Genomic DNA, 21,726 nt, shown 5'->3' on the forward strand with positions numbered 1-21,726 from the left:
ACATGCAGTGGCAATGTAGGACAGGTTTGTGAAAAACATCGGGGGGTGGTGCGCATTGTTGTGTTTCTAACAGGCCATTCACTAGGAGAAGTGATAAAAACATCACAGGTTGGTGTGAATCGGAGGGCCTGAATTAGGATAGGCAGTGAGTGGCAATGTAGGATGGAGAAAAGCACCACAGGGTGGTCAGCATGGGGAGGTGAGGAAACATGCAGTGGCAATGTAGGATAGGTTTCTGAAAAAAAAATGTGGGGTGGTGCGCATTGTAAGGGTTTCTAACAGGCAATTCACGAGTAGGAGTGAGAAAAACATCACGGGGTCGTGTGAATCAGATGTTCTGAATTAGGATAGGCAGTGAGTGCAATGTAGGATATAGAAAAGCACCACGGGGTGGTCATCATGGGGAGGTCAGGAAACATGCAGTGGCAATGTAGGATAATTTTTTGAAAAACATCACGGAGTGGTGCGCATTGTAAGGGTTTCTAACTGGCCATTCACTAGTAGGAGTGAGAAAAACATCACGGGTGGTGTGAATCAGATGTTCTGAATTAGGATATGCAGTGAGTGGAAATGTAGGTTGGAGAAAAGCACCATGGGGTGGTCACTATGGGGAGGTCTGGAAACATGCATGGGCAATGTAGGATAGGTTTCTGAAAAACATCGCCGGGTGGTGCGCTTGTAAGGCTTTCTAACAGGGCATTCACTGGAAGGAGTGAGAAAAACATAACGAGGTGGTGTGAATCAGAGGGCCTGAATTTGGATAGGCAGTGAGTGGTAACGTAAAATGGAGAAAAGCACCTCAGTTTGGTCAGTATGGGGAGGTGAGGAAAAATGCAGTGGCAATGTAGGATAGGTTTCTGGAAAACATCGCGGGGTAGTGCGCATTATAATGGTTTCTAACAGGCCATTCACTAGATGAAGTGAGAAAAACATCACAGGGTGGTGTGAATCAGAGGGCCAGAATCAGGATAGGCAGTGAGTGGCAATGTAGGATGGAGGAAAGCACCACGGGGTGGTCTGGATGGGGAGGTCAGGAAACATGCAGTGGCAATGTTGGATTGGATTCTAAAAAACATTGCGGGGTGGTGCGCATTGTAAGGTTTCCTAACAGGCCATTCACTAATAGGAGTGAGAAATACATCATGGTGTGGTGTGAATCGGAGGGCCAGAATTATGATAGGCAGTGAGTGGCAATGTAGGATGGAGAAAAGCACCATGGGATGGTCATCATGGGGAGGTCAGGACACATGCAGTGGCAATGTAGGATAGGTTTCTGAAAAACATCGCGGGTGGTGCGCATTGTAACCCATTCTAACAGGCCATTCACTAGTAGGAGTGAGAAAAACATGACGGAGTGGTGTGAATCGGAGGGCCTGAATCAGGATAGGCCGTGAGTGGCAATGTAGGATGGAGAAAAGCTCCACAGGTTGGTCAGTATGGAGATGTCAGGAAACATGCAGTGGCAATGTAGGATAGGTTTCTGAAAAAAATAGTGGGGTAGTGCGCATTGTAAGGGTTTCTAACAGGCCATTCACTAGTAGAAGTGAGAAATACATCATGGTGTGGTGTGAATCGGAGGGCATGAATCAAATAGACAGTGAGGGGCAATGTACGATGGAGAAAAGCACCATGGGTTGGTGAGCATTGTGAGGTCAGGAAGCATGCATTGGCAATGTAGCATAGGTTTTTGAAAAAAAAAAAAAGTGGGATGGTGCGCATTGTAAGGCTTTCTAACAGGCCATTCACTAGCAGGAGTGAGTAAAACATCACGGGTGGTGTGAATCGGAGGGCCTGAATTAGGATAGGCACTGATTGGCAATGTAGGATGGAGAAAAGCACCACGGTGTGGTCAGCATGCGGAGGTCAGGAAACATGCAGTGTCAATGTAGGATAGGTTTCTGAAAAACACCGCGGGTTGGTGCGCATTGTAAGGGTTTCTTACAGGCCATTCACTAGTAGGAGTGAGAAAAACATCACAGCGTGGTTTGAATCAGAGGGCCTGAATCACTATAGACAGTGAGTGGCAATGTAGGATGGAATAAAGCACCACGGTGTGGTCAGCATGGGGAGGTCCGGACACATACAGTGGCAATGTAGGATAGGTTTCTGAAAAACATCGCGGGTGGTGAGAATTGTAAGGTTTTCTAACAGGGCATTCACTGGTAGGAGTGAGAAAAACATCACGCGGTGTTGTGAATCGGACGGCCTGAATTATTATAGGCAGTGAGTGGCAATGTAGGATGGAAAGAAGCACCACAGTGTGGTCAGCATGGAGAGGGCAGGAAACATACAGTGGCAATGTAGGATAGGTTTCTGAAAAACATCGCGGGGTGGTGCGCATTGGAAGTGTTTCTAACAGGCCATCCACTAGTAGAAGTGAGAAAAACATCACAGGGTGGTGTGAATTGGAGGGCCTGAATCAGGATAGGCAGTGAGGGGCAATGTAGGATGGAGAAAAGCACCACAGCGTGGTCAGAATAGTGAGGTCAGGAAACATGCAGTGGCAATGTAGGATAGGTTTCTGATAAACATCGTGGGGTAGTGCACATTGTAAGGGTCTCTAACGGGCCATTCACTAGTAGGAGTGAGAAATACATCATTGTGTGGTGTGAATCGGAGAGCCTGAATCAAGATAGATAGTGAGTGGCAATGTAGGATGGAGAAAAGCACCACGGGTTGGTGTGCATAGGGAGGTCAGGAAACATGCAATGGCAATGTAGGATAGATTTCGGAATATCATCGCCGGGTGGTGGGCATTGTAATGGTTTGTAGCAGGCCATTCACTAGTAGGAGTGAGAAAAACATCAAGCGGTGGTGTGAATCGTAGGGCCTGAATTAGGATAGGCAGTGAGTGGCAATGAAGAATGGAGAAAAGCACCAAGGGGTGGTCAACATGGGGAGGTCAGGTAACATGCAATGGCAATGTAGGACAGGTTTCTGAAAAACATCGAGGGGTGGTGCACATTGTAAGGGTTGTAAACAGGCCATTCACTAGTAGGAGTGAGAAAAACATCACGGGGTGGTGTGAATCGGAGGGCCTGAATTAGGATAGGCACTGAGTCGCAATGAAGAATGGAGAAAAGCACCACGGGGTGGTCAACATGGGGAGGTCAGGAAACATGCAATGGCAATGTAGGATAGGGTTCTGAAAAACATCGCAGTGTGGTGCTCATTGTAAGGGTTTCCAAAGGATCTTTCACTAGTAGGAGTGGGAAAAATATCACGGGGTGGTGTGAATCGGAGGGCCTGAATCAGGATAGGCCATGAGTGGCAATGAAGAATGGAGAAAAGCACCACGGGGTGGTTGTCATGGGGATGTCAGGAAACATGCAGTGGAAATGTAGGATAATTTTCGGAAAAACATCACGGGGTGGTGCGGATTGTAAGGGTTTCTAACTGGCCATTCACTAGTAGGAGTGAGAAAAACATCACGGGGTCGTGTGAATCAGATGTTCTGAATTAGGATAGGCAGTGAGTGCAATGTAGGATAGAGAAAAGCACCACGGGGTGGTCAGCATGGGGAGGTCAGGAAACATGCATTGGCAATGTAGGATACATTTCCGAAAAACATCGCCGGGTGTTGCGCATTGTAAGGCTTTCTAACAGGCCATTCACTAGTAGGAGTGAGAAAAACATCACGGGGTGGTGTGAATCGGAGGGCCTGAATTAGGATAGGCACTGAGTGGCAATGAAGAATGGAGAAAAGCACCACGGGGTGGTCAACATGGGGAGGTCAGGAAACATGCAATGGCAATGTAGGATAGGTTTCTGAAAAACATCGAGGGGTGGTGCACATTGTAAGGGTTGCAAACAGGCCATTCACTAGTAGGAGTGAGAAAAACATCACGGGGTGGTGTGAATCGGAGTGCCTGAATTAGGATAGGCAGTGAGTGGCAATGTAGAATGAAGAAAAGCACCACGGGTTGGTGAGCATGGTGAGGTCAGGAAACATGCGATGGCAATGTAGGATAGGTTTCAGAAAAACATCGCAGGTGTTGAGCATTGTAAGTGTTTCTAACAGGCCATTCACTAGTAGGAGTGAGAAAAACATCACGGGGTGGTTTGAATCAGATGCTCTGAATTAGGATAGGCAGTGAGTGGCAATGTAGGATGGAGAAAAGCACCACAGGGTGGTCAGCATGGGCAGATCAGGAAACATGCATTGGCAATGTAGGATAGGTTTCTGAAAAACATCGCCGGGTGGTGCGCATTGTAAGGCTTTATAACAGGCCATTCACTAGAAGCAGTGAGAAAAACATCACCGGGTGGTGTGAATCGGAGGGAATGAATTAGGATAGGCAGTGAGTGGCAATGTAGCATAGAGAAAAGCGCCATGGGGTGGTCAGCATGGGGAGGTCAGGAAACATGCTGTGGGAATGTAGGATATGTTTCTGAAACATATCGCGGGGTGCTGCGCATTGTAAGGGTTTCTAACAGGCCATTCACTAGATGAAGTGAGAAAAACATCAAAGGGTGGTTTGAATCGGAGGGCCTGAATCAAGATAGACAGTGAGTGGCAATGTCAGCTGGAGAAAAGCACCACGGGGTGGTTATCATGTGGATGTCAGGAAACATGCAGTGGCAATATAGGATAGGGTTCTGAAAAACATCACGGTGTGGTGCTCATTGTAAGGGTTTCCAAAGGATCTTACACTAGTAGGAGTGGGAAAAACATCACGGGGTGGTGTGAATCGGAGGGCCTGAATCAGGATAGGCCATGAGTGGCAATGAAGAATGGAGAAAAGCACAACTGGGTGGTCAGGATGGGGAGGTCAGGAAACATGCAGTGGCAATGTAGGATAGCTTTCTGAAAAACATCACTCGGTAGTGCGGATTGTAAGGCTTTCTAACATGCCATTCACTAGTAGCACTGAGAAATACATCATGGTGTGGTGTGAATCGGAGGGCCTGAATCAAGATAGACAGTGAGTGGCAATGTAGGATGCAGAAAAGCACCACGGGTTGGTGAGCATGGGGAGGTCAGGAAACATGCAATTGCAATGTAGGATAGGTTTCTGAAAAACATCGCAGGGTGGTGCGCATAGTAAGGATTTCTAACATGCCATTCACAACTAGGAGTGAAAAAAACATCACGGGATGGTTTGAATCAGAGGGCCTGAATTAGGATAGGCTGTGAGTGGCAATGTAAGATGGAGAAAAGCACCAGGGGTTTGTCAGCATGGGGAGGCAAGGAAACATGCAGTGGCAATGTAGAATAGGTTTCTGATAAACATCGCTGGGTGTTGCGAATTGTAAGTGTTTCTAACAGGCCATTCACTAGTAGGAGTGAGAAAAACATCACGCGTGGTGTGAATTGGAGGGCCTAAATTAGGATAGGCAGTGAGTGGCAAGGCAGGATAGAGAAAAGCACCATGGTGTGGTCAGCATGGGGAGGTCAGGAAACATGCAGTGTCAGTGTAGGATAGGTTTCTGAAAAACATCGCGGGGTGGTGCGCATCGTAACGGTTTCTAACAGGCCATTCACTAGTAGGAGTGAGTAAAACATCACAGCATGGTTTGAATCAGAGGGCCTGAATCAGGATAGGCAGTGAGTGGTAATGTAGGATGGAGAAAAGCACCACGGGGTGGTCAGCATGGGGAGGTCTGGAAACATGCAGTGTCAATGTAGGATAGGTTTCTGAAAAACATCTGGCGTGGTGCGCATTGTTAGTGTTTCTAACAGGCAATTCACTAGGAGAAGTCATAAAAAGCATCGCAGGGTGGTGAGAATCGGAGGGCCTGAATCAGGATAGGAAGTGAGTGGCATGTAGGATGGAGAAAAGCACCATGGCGTGGTCAAGATGGTGAGGTCAGGAAACATGCAGTGGCAATGTAGGATAGGTTTCTGAAAAACATCGCCGGGTGGTGCGCATTATAAGGCTTTCTAACAGGGCATTCACTAGTAGGGGTGAGAAAAACATCATGGGGTGGTGTGAATCGGAGAGCTTCAATTTGAATAGGCAGTGAGTGCTAACGTAAAATGGAGAAAAGCACCTCGGTGTGGTCAGTATGGGGAGCTGAGGAAACATGCAGTGGCAACGTAGGATAGGTTTCTGGAAAACATCGCGGGGTGGTGCGCATTATAAGGGTTTCTAAAAGGTCATTCACTATTAGGAGTGAGAAAAATATAATGGAGTGGTGTGAATCGCAGGGCCTGATTCAGGGTAGGCAGTGAGTGGCAATGTAGGATGGAGAAAAGCACCACGGGGTGCTCAGGATGGGGAGGTCAGGAAACATGCAGTGGCAATGCAGGATCGGTTTCTGAAAAACATCGCGGGGTTGGGCACATTGTAAGGGTATCTAACAGGCCATTCTCTATTAGGAGTGAGAAATACATCATGGTGTGGTGTGAATCAGAGGGCCTGAATCAAGTTAGACAGTGATTGGCTATGTAGGATGGAGAAAAGCACCACGGGTTGGTGAGCATGGGGATGTCAGGAAACATGCAGTGGCAATGTAGGATAGTTTTCTGAAAAACATCACGGGGTGGTGCGCATTGTAAGAGTTTCTAACAGGCCATTCACTAGTAGGAGTGACAAATACATCACGGGGTGGTGTGAATCGTAAGGCTTGAATCAGTATACGCAGTGAGTGGCAATGTAGGATGGGGAAAAGCACCACGGCACGGTCAGCATGTGGAGGTCTGGAAACATGCATTGACAATGCAGGATAGGTTTCTGAAAAACATCGCCAGGTGGTGCACATTGTAACGGTTTCTAACAGGCCATTCACTAGTAGGATTGAGAAAAATATCACGGGGTGGTGTGAATCGGAGGGACTTAATTAGAATAGGCAGTGAGTGGCAATGCAGGATAGAGAAAAGCACCATGGTGTGGTCAGCATGGGGAGGTCAGGAAACATGCAGTGTCAATGTAGGATAGGTTTCTGAAAAACATCGCGGGGTGCTGGGCATCGTAATGGTTTCTAACAGGCCATTCACTAGTAGGATGAGTAAAACATCACAGCGTGGTTTGAATCAGAGGGCCTGTATCAGGGTAGGCAGTGAGTGGCAATGTAGGATGGAGAAAAGCACCACAGTGTGGTCAGCATGGGGAGGTCAGGAAACATGCAGTGTCAGTGTAGGATAGGTTTCTGAAAAACATCGCGGGTTGTGAGTATTGTAAGTGTTTCTAACAGGGCATTCACTGCAAGGAGTGAGAAAAAGATAACGGGGTGGTGTGAATTGAAGGGCCTGAATTATGATAGGCAGTGTGTGGCAATGTAGGAAGGAGAAAAGCACCATGGGGTGGTCAGAATGGGGAGGTCAGGAAACATGCAGTGGCAATGTAGGACAGGTTTGTGAAAAACATCGGGGGGTGGTGCGCATTGTTGTGTTTCTAACAGGCCATTCACTAGGAGAAGTGATAAAAACATCACAGGTTGGTGTGAATCGGAGGGCCTGAATTAGGATAGGCAGTGAGTGGCAATGAAGGATGGAGAAAAGCACCACAGGGTGGTCAGCATGGGGAGGTGAGGAAACATGCAGTGGCAATGTAGGATAGGTTTCTGAAAAAAAAAATGTGGGGTGGTGCGCATTGTAAGGGTTTCTAACAGGCAATTCACGAGTAGGAGTGAGAAAAACATCACGGGGTCGTGTGAATCAGATGTTCTGAATTAGGATAGGCAGTGAGTGCAATGTAGGATATAGAAAAGCACCACGGGGTGTTCATCATGGGGAGGCCAGGAAACATGCAGTGGCAATGTAGGATAATTTTTTGAAAAACATCACGGAGTGGTGCGCATTGTAAGGGTTTCTAACTGGCCATTCACTAGTAGGAGTGAGAAAAACATCACGGGTGGTGTGAATCAGATGTTCTGAATTAGGATATGCAGTGAGTGGAAATGTAGGTTGGAGAAAAGCACCATGGGGTGGTCACTATGGGGAGGTCTGGAAACATGCATGGGCAATGTAGGATAGGTTTCTGAAAAACATCGCCGGGTGGTGCGCTTGTAAGGCTTTCTAACAGGGCATTCACTGGAAGGAGTGAGAAAAACATAACGGGGTGGTGTGAATCAGAGTGCCTAAATTTGGATAGGCAGTGTGTGGCAATGTAGGATGGAGGAAAGCACCACGGGGTGGTCTGGATGGGGAGGTCAGGAAACATGCAGTGGCAATGTTGGATTGGATTCTAAAAAACATTGCGGGGTGGTGCGCATTGTAAGGTTTCCTAACAGGCCATTCACTAATAGGAGTGAGAAATACATCATGGTGTGGTGTGAATCGGAGGGCCAGAATTATGATAGGCAGTGAGTGGCAATGTAGGATGGAGAAAAGCACCATGGGATGGTCATCATGGGGAGGTCAGGACACATGCAGTGGCAATGTAGGATAGGTTTCTGCAAAACATCGCGGGTGGTGCGCATTGTAACCCATTCTAACAGGCCATTCACTAGTAGGAGCGAGAAAAACATGACGGAGTGGTGTGAATCGGAGGGCCTGAATCAGGATAGGCCGTGAGTGGCAATGTAGGATGGAGAAAAGCTCCACGGGTTGGTCAGTATGGAGATGTCAGGAAACATGCAGTGGCAATGTAGGATAGGTTTCTGAAAAAAATAGTGGGGTAGTGCGCATTGTAAGGGTTTCTAACAGGCCATTCACTAGTAGAAGTGAGAAATACATCATGGTGTGGTGTGAATCGGAGGGCATGAATCAAGATAGACAGTGAGGGGCAATGTACGATGGAGAAAAGCACCATGGGTTGGTGAGCATTGTGAGGTCAGGAAGCATGCATTGGCAATGTAGCATAGGTTTTTGAAAAAAAAAAAAAGTGGGGTGGTGCGCATTGTAAGGCTTTCTAACAGGCCATTCACTAGCAGGAGTGAGTAAAACATCACGGGTGGTGTGAATCGGAGGGCCTGAATTAGGATAGGCACTGATTGGCAATGTAGGATGGAGAAAAGCACCACGGTGTGGTCAGCATGCGGAGGTCAGGAAACATGCAGTGTCAATGTAGGATAGGTTTCTGAAAAACACCGCGGGTTGGTGCGCATTGTAAGGGTTTCTTACAGGCCATTCACTAGTAGGAGTGAGAAAAACATCACAGCGTGGTTTGAATCAGAGGGCCTGAATCACTATAGACAGTGAGTGGCAATGTAGGATGGAATAAAGCACCACGGTGTGGTCAGCATGGGGAGGTCCGGACACATACAGTGGCAATGTAGGATAGGTTTCTGAAAAACATCGCGGGTGGTGAGAATTGTAAGGTTTTCTAACAGGGCATTCACTGGTAGGAGTGAGAAAAACATCACGGGGTGGTGTGAATCGGACGGCCTGAATTATTATAGGCAGTGACTGGCAATGTAGGATGGAAAGAAGCACCACAGTGTGGTCAGCATGGAGAGGGCAGGAAACATACAGTGGCAATGTAGGATAGGTTTCTGAAAAACATCGCGGGGTGGTGCGCATTGGAAGTGTTTCTAACAGGCCATCCACTAGTAGAAGTGAGAAAAACATCACAGGGTGGTGTGAATCGGAGGGCCTGAATCAGGATAGGCAGTGAGGGGCAATGTAGGATGGAGAAAAGCACCACAGCGTGGTCAGAATAGTGAGGTCAGGAAACATGCAGTGGCAAAGTAGGATAGGTTTCTGATAAACATCGTGGGGTAGTGCACATTGTAAGGGTCTCTAACGGGCCATTCACTAGTAGGAGTGAGAAATACATCATTGTGTGGTGTGAATCGGAGAGCCTGAATCAAGATAGATAGTGAGTGGCAATGTAGGATGGAGAAAAGCACCATGGGTTGGTGTGCAAAGGGAGGTCAGGAAACATGCAATGGCAATGTAGGATAGATTTCGGAATATCATCGCCGGGTGGTGGGCATTGTAATGGTTTGTAGCAGGCCATTCACTAGTAGGAGTGAGAAAAACATCAAGCGGTGGTGTGAATCGTAGGGCCTGAATTAGGATAGGCAGTGAGTGGCAATGAAGAATGGAGAAAAGCACCAAGGGGTGGTCAACATGGGGAGGTCAGGTAACATGCAATGGCAATGTAGGATAGGTTTCTGAAAAACATCACGGGGTGGTGAGAATTGTAAGGCTTTCTAACAAGCCATTCACAAGTAGGAGTGAAAAAAACATCACAGGGTGGTGTGAATTAGAGGGCTTCAATTAGGATAGGCTGTCAATGGCAATGTAGGATGGGGAAAAGCACCACGGGTTTGTCAGCATGGGGAGGCAAGGAAACATGCAGTGGCAATATAGAATAGGTTTCTAATAAACATCGCTGTGTGGTGCGCATTGTAAGGGTTTCTAACAGGCCATTCACTAGTAGGAGGGAGAAAAACATCACGGGTGGGGTGAATTAGTTGTTCTGAATTAGGATAGGCAGTGAATGGCAATGTAGGATGCAGAAAAGCACCACGGGGTGGTCAGCATGGGCAGGTCTGGAAACATGCATAGGAAAGGTAGGATAGGTTTCTGAAAAACATCACCGGGTGATGCGCATTGTAAAGGTATCTAAAAGGCCATTCACTAGTAGGATAGAGAAAAATATCACGGGGTGGTGTGAATGGAGGGCATGAAATAGGATAGACAGTGAGGGGCAATGTAAAATGGAGAAAAGCACCATGGTGTTGTTAGCATGGTGAGGTCAGGAAACTTGCAGTTGCAATGTAGGATGGGTTTCTGAAAAACATCGCTGGGTGGTTCGCATTTTAAGAGTTTGTAGCAGGCCATTCACTAGTAGGAGTGAGAAAAACATCAAGGGGTGGTGTGAATCCAAGGGCCTGAATTAGGATAGGCAGTGAGTGGCAATGAAGAATGGATAAAAGCATCACGGGGTGGTCGACATTGGGAGGTCAGGAAACATGCAGTGGCAAAGTAGGATAGGTTTCTGAAAAACATCGCGGGGTCGTGCACATTGTAAGGATTTCTAACAGGCCGTTATCTAGTACGAGTGAGAACAACATCAGGGGGTGGTGTGAATCCAAGGGCCTGAATAGGATAGGCATGGAGTGGCAATGTATAATGGAGAAAAGCACCAGAGTGTGTTCAGCATGGGGAGGTGAGGAAACATGCAGTGGCAATGTAGGATAGGTTTCTGAAAAAAAAAAAGCGGGGTGGTGCGCATTGTAAGGGTTTCCAACAGGCCATTCACTAGTAGGAGAGAGAAAAACATCACGGGGTGGTGTGAATCGGAGGGCCATAATTAGGATAGGCAGTGAGTGGCAATGTAGGATGGACAAAAGCACCATGGGGTGGTCATCATGGGGAGGTCAGGAAACACGGAGTGGCAATATAGGATAGTTTTCTGAAAAACATCATGCGGTGGTGCGCATTGTAAGGGTTTCTAACAAGCCATTCACTAGTAGGAGTGAGAAAAACATCACGGGGTGGTGTGAATCAGATGTTCTGAATTAGGATAGGCAGTGAGTACAATGTAGGATGGAGAAAAGCACCACGGGATGGTCAGCACGGGGAGGTCAGGAAACATGCATTGGCAATGTAAGATAGGTTTGTGAAAAACATCGCAGGGTGGTGCGCATTGTAAGGCTTTCTAACAGGGCATTCACTAGTAGGAGTGAGAAAAACATAACGAGGTGGTGTGAATTGGAGGGCCTGAATTTGGATAGGCAGTGAGTGGTAACGTAAAATGGAGAAAAGCACCTCGGTGTGGTCAGTATGGGGAGGTGAGGAAACATGCAGTGGCAATGTAGGATAGGTTTCTGAAAAACATCGCGGGGTGGTGCGCATTATAAGGGTGTCTAACAGGCCATTCACTAGTAGGAGTGAGAAATACATTACGGGGTGGTGTGAATCGGAGGGCCTGAATAAAGTTAGACAGTGATTGGCAATGTAGGATGGAATAAAGCACCACGGGTTGGTGAGCATGGGGAGGTGAGGAAACATGCAGTGGCAATGTAGGATAGGTTTCTGAAAAAAAGAGTGGGGTCGTGCGCATTGTAAGGGTTTCTAACAGGCCATTCACTAGTAGGAGTGAGAAAAACATCACGGCGTGGTGTGAATCGGAAGGCCTGAATTAGGATAGGCAGTGAGGGCAATGTAGGATGGAGAAAAGCACCACGGGGTGGTTATCATGGGGATGTCAGGAAACATGCAGTGGCAATGTAGGTTAGTTTTCTGAAAAACATCACGGTGTGGTGCGGATTGTAAGGGTTTCTAACTGTCCATTCCCTAGTAGGATTGAGAAAAATATAATGTGCTGGTGTGAATTGGAGGGCCTGAATCAGGATAGGCAGTGAGTGGCAATGTAGGATGGAGAAAAGCACCACAGCATGGTCAGAATAGTGAGGTCAGGAAACATGCAGTGGCAATGTAGGATAGGTTTCTGATAAACATCGTGGGGTAGTGCACATTGTAAGGGTCTCTAACGTGCCATTCACTAGTAGGAGTGAGAAATACATCATTGTGTGGTGTGAATCGGAGAGCCTGAATCAAGATAGATAGTGAGTGGCAATGTAGGATGGAGAAAAGCACCACGGGTTGGTGTGCATAGGGAGGTCAGGAAACATGCAATGGCAATGTAGGATAGATTTCGGAATATCATCGCCGGGTGGTGGGCATTGTAATGGTTTGTAGCAGGCCATTCACTAGTAGGAGTGAGAAAAACATCAAGCGGTGGTGTGAATCGTAGGGCCTGAATTAGGATAGGCAGTGAGTGGCAATGAAGAATGGAGAAAAGCACCAAGGGGTGGTCAACATGGGGAGGTCAGGTAACATGCAATGGCAATGTAGGATAGGTTTCTGAAAAACATCACGGGGTGGTGAGAATTGTAAGGCTTTCTAACAAGCCATTCACAAGTAGGAGTGAAAAAAACATCACAGGGTGGTGTGAATCAGAGGGCTTCAATTAGGATAGGCTGTCAATGGCAATGTAGGATGGGGAAAAGCACCACGGGTTTGTCAGCATGGGGAGGCAAGGAAACATGCAGTGGCAATATAGAATAGGTTTCTAATAAACATCGCTGTGTGGTGCGCATTGTAAGGGTTTCTAACAGGCCATTCACTAGTAGGAGGGAGAAAAACATCACGGGTGGTGTGAATTAGTTGTTCTGAATTAGGATAGGCAGTGAATGGCAATGTAGGATGCAGAAAAGCACCACGGGGTGGTCAGCATGGGCAGGTCTGGAAACATGCATTGGCAATGTAGGATAGGTTTCTGAAAAACATCACCGGGTGGTGCGCATTGTAAAGGTATCTAAAAGGCCATTCACTAGTAGGATAGAGAAAAATATCACGGGGTGGTGTGAATGGAGGGCATGAATTAGGATAGGCAGTGAGGGGCAATGAAAAATGGAGAAAAGCACCATGGTGTTGTTAGCATGGGGAGGTCAGGAAACTTGCAGTTGCAATGTAGGATAGGTTTCTGAAAAACATCGCGGGGTGGTTCGCATTTTAAGAGTTTGTAGCAGGCCATTCACTAGTAGGAGTGAGAAAAACATCAAGGGGTGGTGTGAATCGGAGGGCTTGAATTAGGATAGGCAGTGAGTGGCAATGAAGAATGGAGAAAAGCATAACGGGGTGGTCGACATTGGGAGGTCAGCAAACATGCAGTGGCAAAGTAGGATAGGTTTCTGAAAAACATCGCGGGGTCGTGCACATTGTAAGGATTTCTAACAGGCCGTTATCTAGTACGAGTGAGAACAACATCAGGGGGTGGTGTGAATCCAAGGGCCTGAATTAGGATAGGCATGGAGTGGCAATGTATAATGGAGAAAAGCACCAGAGTGTGTTCAGCATGGGGAGGTGAGGAAACACGCAGTGGCAATGTAGGATAGGTTTCTGAAAAAAAAAGCGGGGTGGTGCGCATTGTAAGGGTTTCCAACAGGCCATTCACTAGTAGGAGAGAGAAAAACATCACGGGGTGGTGTGAATCGGAGGGCCATAATTAGGATAGGCAGTGAGTGGCAATGTAGGATGGACAAAAGCACCATGGGGTGGTCATCATGGGGAGGTCAGGAAACACGGAGTGGCAATATAGGATAGTTTTCTGAAAAACATCATGCGGTGGTGCGCATTGTAAGGGTTTCTAACAAGCCATTCACTAGTAGGAGTGAGAAAAACATCACGGGGTGGTGTGAATCAGATGTTCTGAATTAGGATAGGCAGTGAGTACAATGTAGGATGGAGAATAGCACCACGGGATGGTCAGCACCGGGAGGTCAGGAAACATGCATTGGCAATGTAGGATAGGTTTGTGAAAAACATCGCAGGGTGGTGCGCATTGTAAGGCTTTCTAACAGGGCATTCACTAGTAGGAGTGAGAAAAACATAATGGGGTGGTGTGAATTGGAGGGCCTGAATTTGGATAGGCAGTGAGTGGTAACGTAAAATGGAGAAAAGCACCTCGGTGTGGTCAGTATGGGGAGGTGAGGAAACATGCAGTGGCAATGTAGGATAGGTTTCTGAAAAACATCGCGGGGTGGTGCGCATTATAAGGGTGTCTAACAGGCCATTCACTAGTAGGAGTGAGAAATACATTACGGGGTGGTGTGAATCGGAGGGCCTGAATAAAGTTAGACAGTGATTGGCAATGTAGGATGGAGAAAAGCACCACGGGTTGGTGAGCATGGGGAGGTGAGGAAACATGCAGTGGCAATGTAGGATAGGTTTCTGAAAAAAAGAGTGGGGTCGTGCGCATTGTAAGGGTTTCTAACAGGCCATTCACTAGTAGGAGTGAGAAAAACATCACGGCGTGGTGTGAATCGGAAGGCCTGAATTAGGATAGGCAGTGAGGGCAATGTAGGATGGAGAAAAGCACCACGGGGTGGTTATCATGGGGATGTCAGGAAACATGCAGTGGCAATGTAGGTTAGTTTTCTGAAAAACATCACGGTGTGGTGCGGATTGTAAGGGTTTCTAACTGTCCATTCCCTAGTAGGATTGAGAAAAATATAATGTGCTGGTGTGAATTGGAGGGCCTGAATCAGGATAGGCAGTGAGTGGCAATGTAGGATGGAGAAAAGCACCACAGCATGGTCAGAATAGTGAGATCAGGAAACATGCAGTGGCAATGTAGGATAGGTTTCTGATAAACATCGTGGGGTAGTGCACATTGTAAGGGTCTCTAACGTGCCATTCACTAGTAGGAGTGAGAAATACATCATTGTGTGGTGTGAATCGGAGAGCCTGAATCAAGATAGATAGTGAGTGGCAATTTAGGATGGAGAAAAGCACCACGGGTTGGTGTGCATAGGGAGGTCAGGAAACATGCAATGGCAATGTAGGATAGATTTCGGAATATCATCGCCGGGTGGTGGGCATTGTAATGGTTTGTAGCAGGCCATTCACTAGTAGGAGTGGGAAAAACATCAAGCGGTGGTGTGAATCGTAGGGCCTGAATTAGGATAGGCAGTGAGTGGCAATGAAGAATGGAGAAAAGCACCAAGGGGTGGTCAACATGGGGAGGTCAGGTAACATGCAATGGCAATGTAGGATAGGTTTCTGAAAAACATCACGGGGTGGTGAGATTTGTAAGGCTTTCTAACAAGCCATTCACAAGTAGGAGTGAAAAAAACATCACAGGGTGGTGTGAATCAGAGGGCTTCAATTAGGATAGGCTGTCAATGGCAATGTAGGATGGGGAAAAGCACCACGGGTTTGTCAGCATGGGGAGGCAAGGAAACATGCAGTGGCAATATAGAATAGGTTTCTAATAAACATCGCTGTGTGGTGCGCATTGTAAGGGTTTCTAACAGGCCATTCACTAGTAGGAGGGAGAAAAACATCACGGGTGGTGTGAATTAGTTGTTCTGAATTAGGATAGGCAGTGAATGGCAATGTAGGATGCAGAAAAGCACCACGGGGTGGTCAGCATGGGCAGGTCTGGAAACATGCATTGGCAATGTAGGATAGGTTTCTGAAAAACATCACCGGGTGGTGCGCATTGTAAAGGTATCTAAAAGGCCATTCACTAGTAGGATAGAGAAAAATATCACGGGGTGGTGTGAATGGAGGGCATGAATTAGGATAGGCAGTGAGGGGCAATGAAAAATGGAGAAAAGCACCATGGTGTTGTTAGCATGGGGAGGTCAGGAAACTTGCAGTTGCAATGTAGGATAGGTTTCTGAAAAACATCGCGCGGTGGTTCGCATTTTAAGAGTTTGTAGCAGGCCATTCACTAGTAGGAGTGAGAAAAACATCAAGGGGTGGTGTGAATCGGAGGGCTTGAATTAGGATAGGCAGTGAGTGGCAATGAAGAATGGAGAAAAGCATCACGGGGTGGTCGACATTGGGAGGTCAGGAAACATGCAGTGGCAAAGTAGGATAGGTTTCTGAAAAACATCGCGGGGTCGTGCACATTGTAAGGATTTCTAACAGGCCGTAATCTAGTACGAGTGAGAACAACATCAGGGGGTGGTGTGAATCCAAGGGCCTGAATTAGGATAGGCATGGAGTGGCAATGTATAATGGAGAAAAGCACCAGAGTGTGTTCAGCATGGGGAGGTGAGGAAACACGCAGTGGCAATGTAGGATAGGTTTCTGAAAAAAAAAGCGGGGTGGTGCGCATTGTAAGGGTTTCCAACAGGCCATTCACTAGTAGGAGAGAGAAAAACATCACGGGGTGGTGTGAATCGGAGGGCCATAATTAGGATAGGCAGTGAGTGGCAATGTAGGATGGACAAAAGCACCATGGGGTGGTCATCATGGGGAGGTCAGGAAACACGGAGTGGCAATATAGGATAGTTTTCTGAAAAACATCATGCGGTGGTGCGCATTGTAAGGGTTTCTAACAAGCCATTCACTAGTAGGAGTGAGAAAAACATCACGGGGTGGTGTGAATCAGATGTTCTGAATTAGGATAGGCAGTGAGTACAATGTAGGATGGAGAAAAGCACCACGGGATGGTCAGCACCGGGAGGTCAGGAAACATGCATTGGCAATGTAGGATAGGTTTGTGAAAAACATCGCAGGGTGGTGCGCATTGTAAGGCTTTCTAACAGGGCATTCACTAGTAGGAGTGAGAAAAACATAACGGGGTGGTGTGAATTGGAGGGCCTGAATTTGGATAGGCAGTGAGTGGTAACGTAAAATGGAGAAAAGCACCTCGGTGTGGTCAGTATGGGGAGGTGAGGAAACATGCAGTGGCAATGTAGGATAGGTTTCTGAAAAACATCGCGGGGTGGTGCGCATTATAAGGGTGTCTAACAGGCCATTCACTAGTAGGAGTGAGAAATACATTACGGGGTGGTGTGAATCGGAGGGCCTGAATAAAGTTAGACAGTGATTGGCAATGTAGGATGGAGAAAAGCACCACGGGTTGGTGAGCATGGGGAGGTGAGGAAACATGCAGTGGCAATGTAGGATAGGTTTCTGAAAAAAAGAGTGGGGTCGTGCGCATTGTAAGGGTTTCTAACAGGCCATTCACTAGTAGGAGTGAGAAAAACATCACGGCGTGGTGTGAATCGGAAGGCCTGAATTAGGATAGGCAGTGAGGGCAATGTAGGATGGAGAAAAGCACCACGGGGTGGTTATCATGGGGATGTCAGGAAACATGCAGTGGCAATGTAGGTTAGTTTTCTGAAAAACATCACGGTGTGGTGCGGATTGTAAGGGTTTCTAACTGTCCATTCCCTAGTAGGATTGAGAAAAATATAATGTGCTGGTGTGAATTGGAGGGCCTGAATCAGGATAGGCAGTGAGTGGCAATGTAGGATGGAGAAAAGCACCACAGCATGGTCAGAATAGTGAGGTCAGGAAACATGCAGTGGCAATGTAGGATAGGTTTCTGATAAACATCGTGGGGTAGTGCACATTGTAAGGGTCTCTAACGTGCCATTCACTAGTAGGAGTGAGAAATACATCATTGTGTGGTGTGAATCGGAGAGCCTGAATCAAGATAGATAGTGAGTGGCAATGTAGGATGGAGAAAAGCACCACGGGTTGGTGTGCATAGGGAGGTCAGGAAACATGCAATGGCAATGTAGGATAGATTTCGGAATATCATCGCCGGGTGGTGGGCATTGTAATGGTTTGTAGCAGGCCATTCACTAGTAGGAGTGAGAAAAACATCAAGCGGTGGTGTGAATCGTAGGGCCTGAATTAGGATAGGCAGTGAGTGGCAATGAAGAATGGAGAAAAGCACCAAGGGGTGGTCAACATGGGGAGGTCAGGTAACATGCAATGGCAATGTAGGATAGGTTTCTGAAAAACATCACGGGGTGGTGAGAATTGTAAGGCTTTCTAACAAGCCATTCACAAGTAGGAGTGAAAAAAACATCACAGGGTGGTGTGAATCAGAGGGCTTCAATTAGGATAGGCTGTCAATGGCAATGTAGGATGGGGAAAAGCACCACGGGTTTGTCAGCATGGGGAGGCAAGGAAACATGCAGTGGCAATATAGAATAGGTTTCTAATAAACATCGCTGTGTGGTGCGCATTGTAAGGGTTTCTAACAGGCCATTCACTAGTAGGAGGGAGAAAAACATCACGGGTGGTGTGAATTAGTTGTTCTGAATTAGGATAGGCAGTGAATGGCAATGTAGGATGCAGAAAAGCACCACGGGGTGGTCAGCATGGGCAGGTCTGGAAACATGCATTGGCAATGTAGGATAGGTTTCTGAAAAACATCACCGGGTGGTGCGCATTGTAAAGGTATCTAAAAGGCCATTCACTAGTAGGATAGAGAAAAATATCACGGGGTGGTGTGAATGGAGGGCATGAATTAGGATAGGCAGTGAGGGGCAATGAAAAATGGAGAAAAGCACCATGGTGTTGTTAGCATGGGGAGGTCAGGAAACTTGCAGTTGCAATGTAGGATAGGTTTCTGAAAAACATCGCGGGGTGGTTCGCATTTTAAGAGTTTGTAGCAGGCCATTCACTAGTAGGAGTGAGAAAAACATCAAGGGGTGGTGTGAATCGGAGGGCTTGAATTAGGATAGGCAGTGAGTGGCAATGAAGAATGGAGAAAAGCATCACGGGGTGGTCGACATTGGGAGGTCAGGAAACATGCAGTGGCAAAGTAGGATAGGTTTCTGAAAAACATCGCGGGGTCGTGCACATTGTAAGGATTTCTAACAGGCCGTTATCTAGTACGAGTGAGAACAACATCAGGGGGTGGTGTGAATCCAAGGGCCTGAATTAGGATAGGCATGGAGTGGCAATGTATAATGGAGAAAAGCACCAGAGTGTGTTCAGCATGGGGAGGTGAGGAAACACGCAGTGGCAATGTAGGATAGGTTTCTGAAAAAAAAAGCGGGGTGGTGCGCATTGTAAGGGTTTCCAACAGGCCATTCACTAGTAGGAGAGAGAAAAACATCACGGGGTGGTGTGAATCGGAGGGCCATAATTAGGATAGGCAGTGAGTGGCAATGTAGGATGGACAAAAGCACCATGGGGTGGTCATCATGGGGAGGTCAGGAAACACGGAGTGGCAATATAGGATAGTTTTCTGAAAAACATCATGCGGTGGTGCGCATTGTAAGGGTTTCTAACAAGCCATTCACTAGTAGGAGTGAGAAAAACATCACGGGGTGGTGTGAATCAGATGTTCTGAATTAGGATAGGCAGTGAGTACAATGTAGGATGGAGAATAGCACCACGGGATGGTCAGCACCGGGAGGTCAGGAAACATGCATTGGCAATGTAGGATAGGTTTGTGAAAAACATCGCAGGGTGGTGCGCATTGTAAGGCTTTCTAACAGGGCATTCACTAGTAGGAGTGAGAAAAACATAATGGGGTGGTGTGAATTGGAGGGCCTGAATTTGGATAGGCAGTGAGTGGTAACGTAAAATGGAGAAAAGCACCTCGGTGTGGTCAGTATGGGGAGGTGAGGAAACATGCAGTGGCAATGTAGGATAGGTTTCTGAAAAACATCGCGGGGTGGTGCGCATTATAAGGGTGTCTAACAGGCCATTCACTAGTAGGAGTGAGAAATACATTACGGGGTGGTGTGAATCGGAGGGCCTGAATAAAGTTAGACAGTGATTGGCAATGTAGGATGGAGAAAAGCACCACGGGTTGGTGAGCATGGGGAGGTGAGGAAACATGCAGTGGCAATGTAGGATAGGTTTCTGAAAAAAAGAGTGGGGTCGTGCGCATTGTAAGGGTTTCTAACAGGCCATTCACTAGTAGGAGTGAGAAAAACATCACGGCGTGGTGTGAATCGGAAGGCCTGAATTAGGATAGGCAGTGAGGGCAATGTAGGATGGAGAAAAGCACCACGGGGTGGTTATCATGGGGATGTCAGGAAACATGCAGTGGCAATGTAGGTTAGTTTTCTGAAAAACATCACGGTGTGGTGCGGATTGTAAGGGTTTCTAACTGTCCATTCCCTAGTAGGATTGAGAAAAATATAATGTGCTGGTGTGAATTGGAGGGCCTGAATCAGGATAGGCAGTGAGTGGCAATGTAGGATGGAGAAAAGCACCACAGCATGGTCAGAATAGTGAGATCAGGAAACATGCAGTGGCAATGTAGGATAGGTTTCTGATAAACATCGTGGGGTAGTGCACATTGTAAGGGTCTCTAACGTGCCATTCACTAGTAGGAGTGAGAAATACATCATTGTGTGGTGTGAATCGGAGAGCCTGAATCAAGATAGATAGTGAGTGGCAATTTAGGATGGAGAAAAGCACCACGGGTTGGTGTGCATAGGGAGGTCAGGAAACATGCAATGGCAATGTAGGATAGATTTCGGAATATCATCGCCGGGTGGTGGGCATTGTAATGGTTTGTAGCAGGCCATTCACTAGTAGGAGTGGGAAAAACATCAAGCGGTGGTGTGAATCGTAGGGCCTGAATTAGGATAGGCAGTGAGTGGCAATGAAGAATGGAGAAAAGCACCAAGGGGTGGTCAACATGGGGAGGTCAGGTAACATGCAATGGCAATGTAGGATAGGTTTCTGAAAAACATCACGGGGTGGTGAGATTTGTAAGGCTTTCTAACAAGCCATTCACAAGTAGGAGTGAAAAAAACATCACAGGGTGGTGTGAATCAGAGGGCTTCAATTAGGATAGGCTGTCAATGGCAATGTAGGATGGGGAAAAGCACCACGGGTTTGTCAGCATGGGGAGGCAAGGAAACATGCAGTGGCAATATAGAATAGGTTTCTAATAAACATCGCTGTGTGGTGCGCATTGTAAGGGTTTCTAACAGGCCATTCACTAGTAGGAGGGAGAAAAACATCACGGGTGGTGTGAATTAGTTGTTCTGAATTAGGATAGGCAGTGAATGGCAATGTAGGATGCAGAAAAGCACCACGGGGTGGTCAGCATGGGCAGGTCTGGAAACATGCATTGGCAATGTAGGATAGGTTTCTGAAAAACATCACCGGGTGGTGCGCATTGTAAAGGTATCTAAAAGGCCATTCACTAGTAGGATAGAGAAAAATATCACGGGGTGGTGTGAATGGAGGGCATGAATTAGGATAGGCAGTGAGGGGCAATGAAAAATGGAGAAAAGCACCATGGTGTTGTTAGCATGGGGAGGTCAGGAAACTTGCAGTTGCAATGTAGGATAGGTTTCTGAAAAACATCGCGCGGTGGTTCGCATTTTAAGAGTTTGTAGCAGGCCATTCACTAGTAGGAGTGAGAAAAACATCAAGGGGTGGTGTGAATCGGAGGGCTTGAATTAGGATAGGCAGTGAGTGGCAATGAAGAATGGAGAAAAGCATCACGGGGTGGTCGACATTGGGAGGTCAGGAAACATGCAGTGGCAAAGTAGGATAGGTTTCTGAAAAACATCGCGGGGTCGTGCACATTGTAAGGATTTCTAACAGGCCGTAATCTAGTACGAGTGAGAACAACATCAGGGGGTGGTGTGAAT

Source organism: Cavia porcellus, unplaced genomic scaffold (assembly GCF_034190915.1).
Source record: "Cavia porcellus strain 051 isolate PalLab524CR breed Dunkin Hartley unplaced genomic scaffold, mCavPor4.1 scaffold_1, whole genome shotgun sequence".
NCBI classification, from domain to species: Eukaryota; Metazoa; Chordata; class Mammalia; order Rodentia; family Caviidae; genus Cavia; species Cavia porcellus.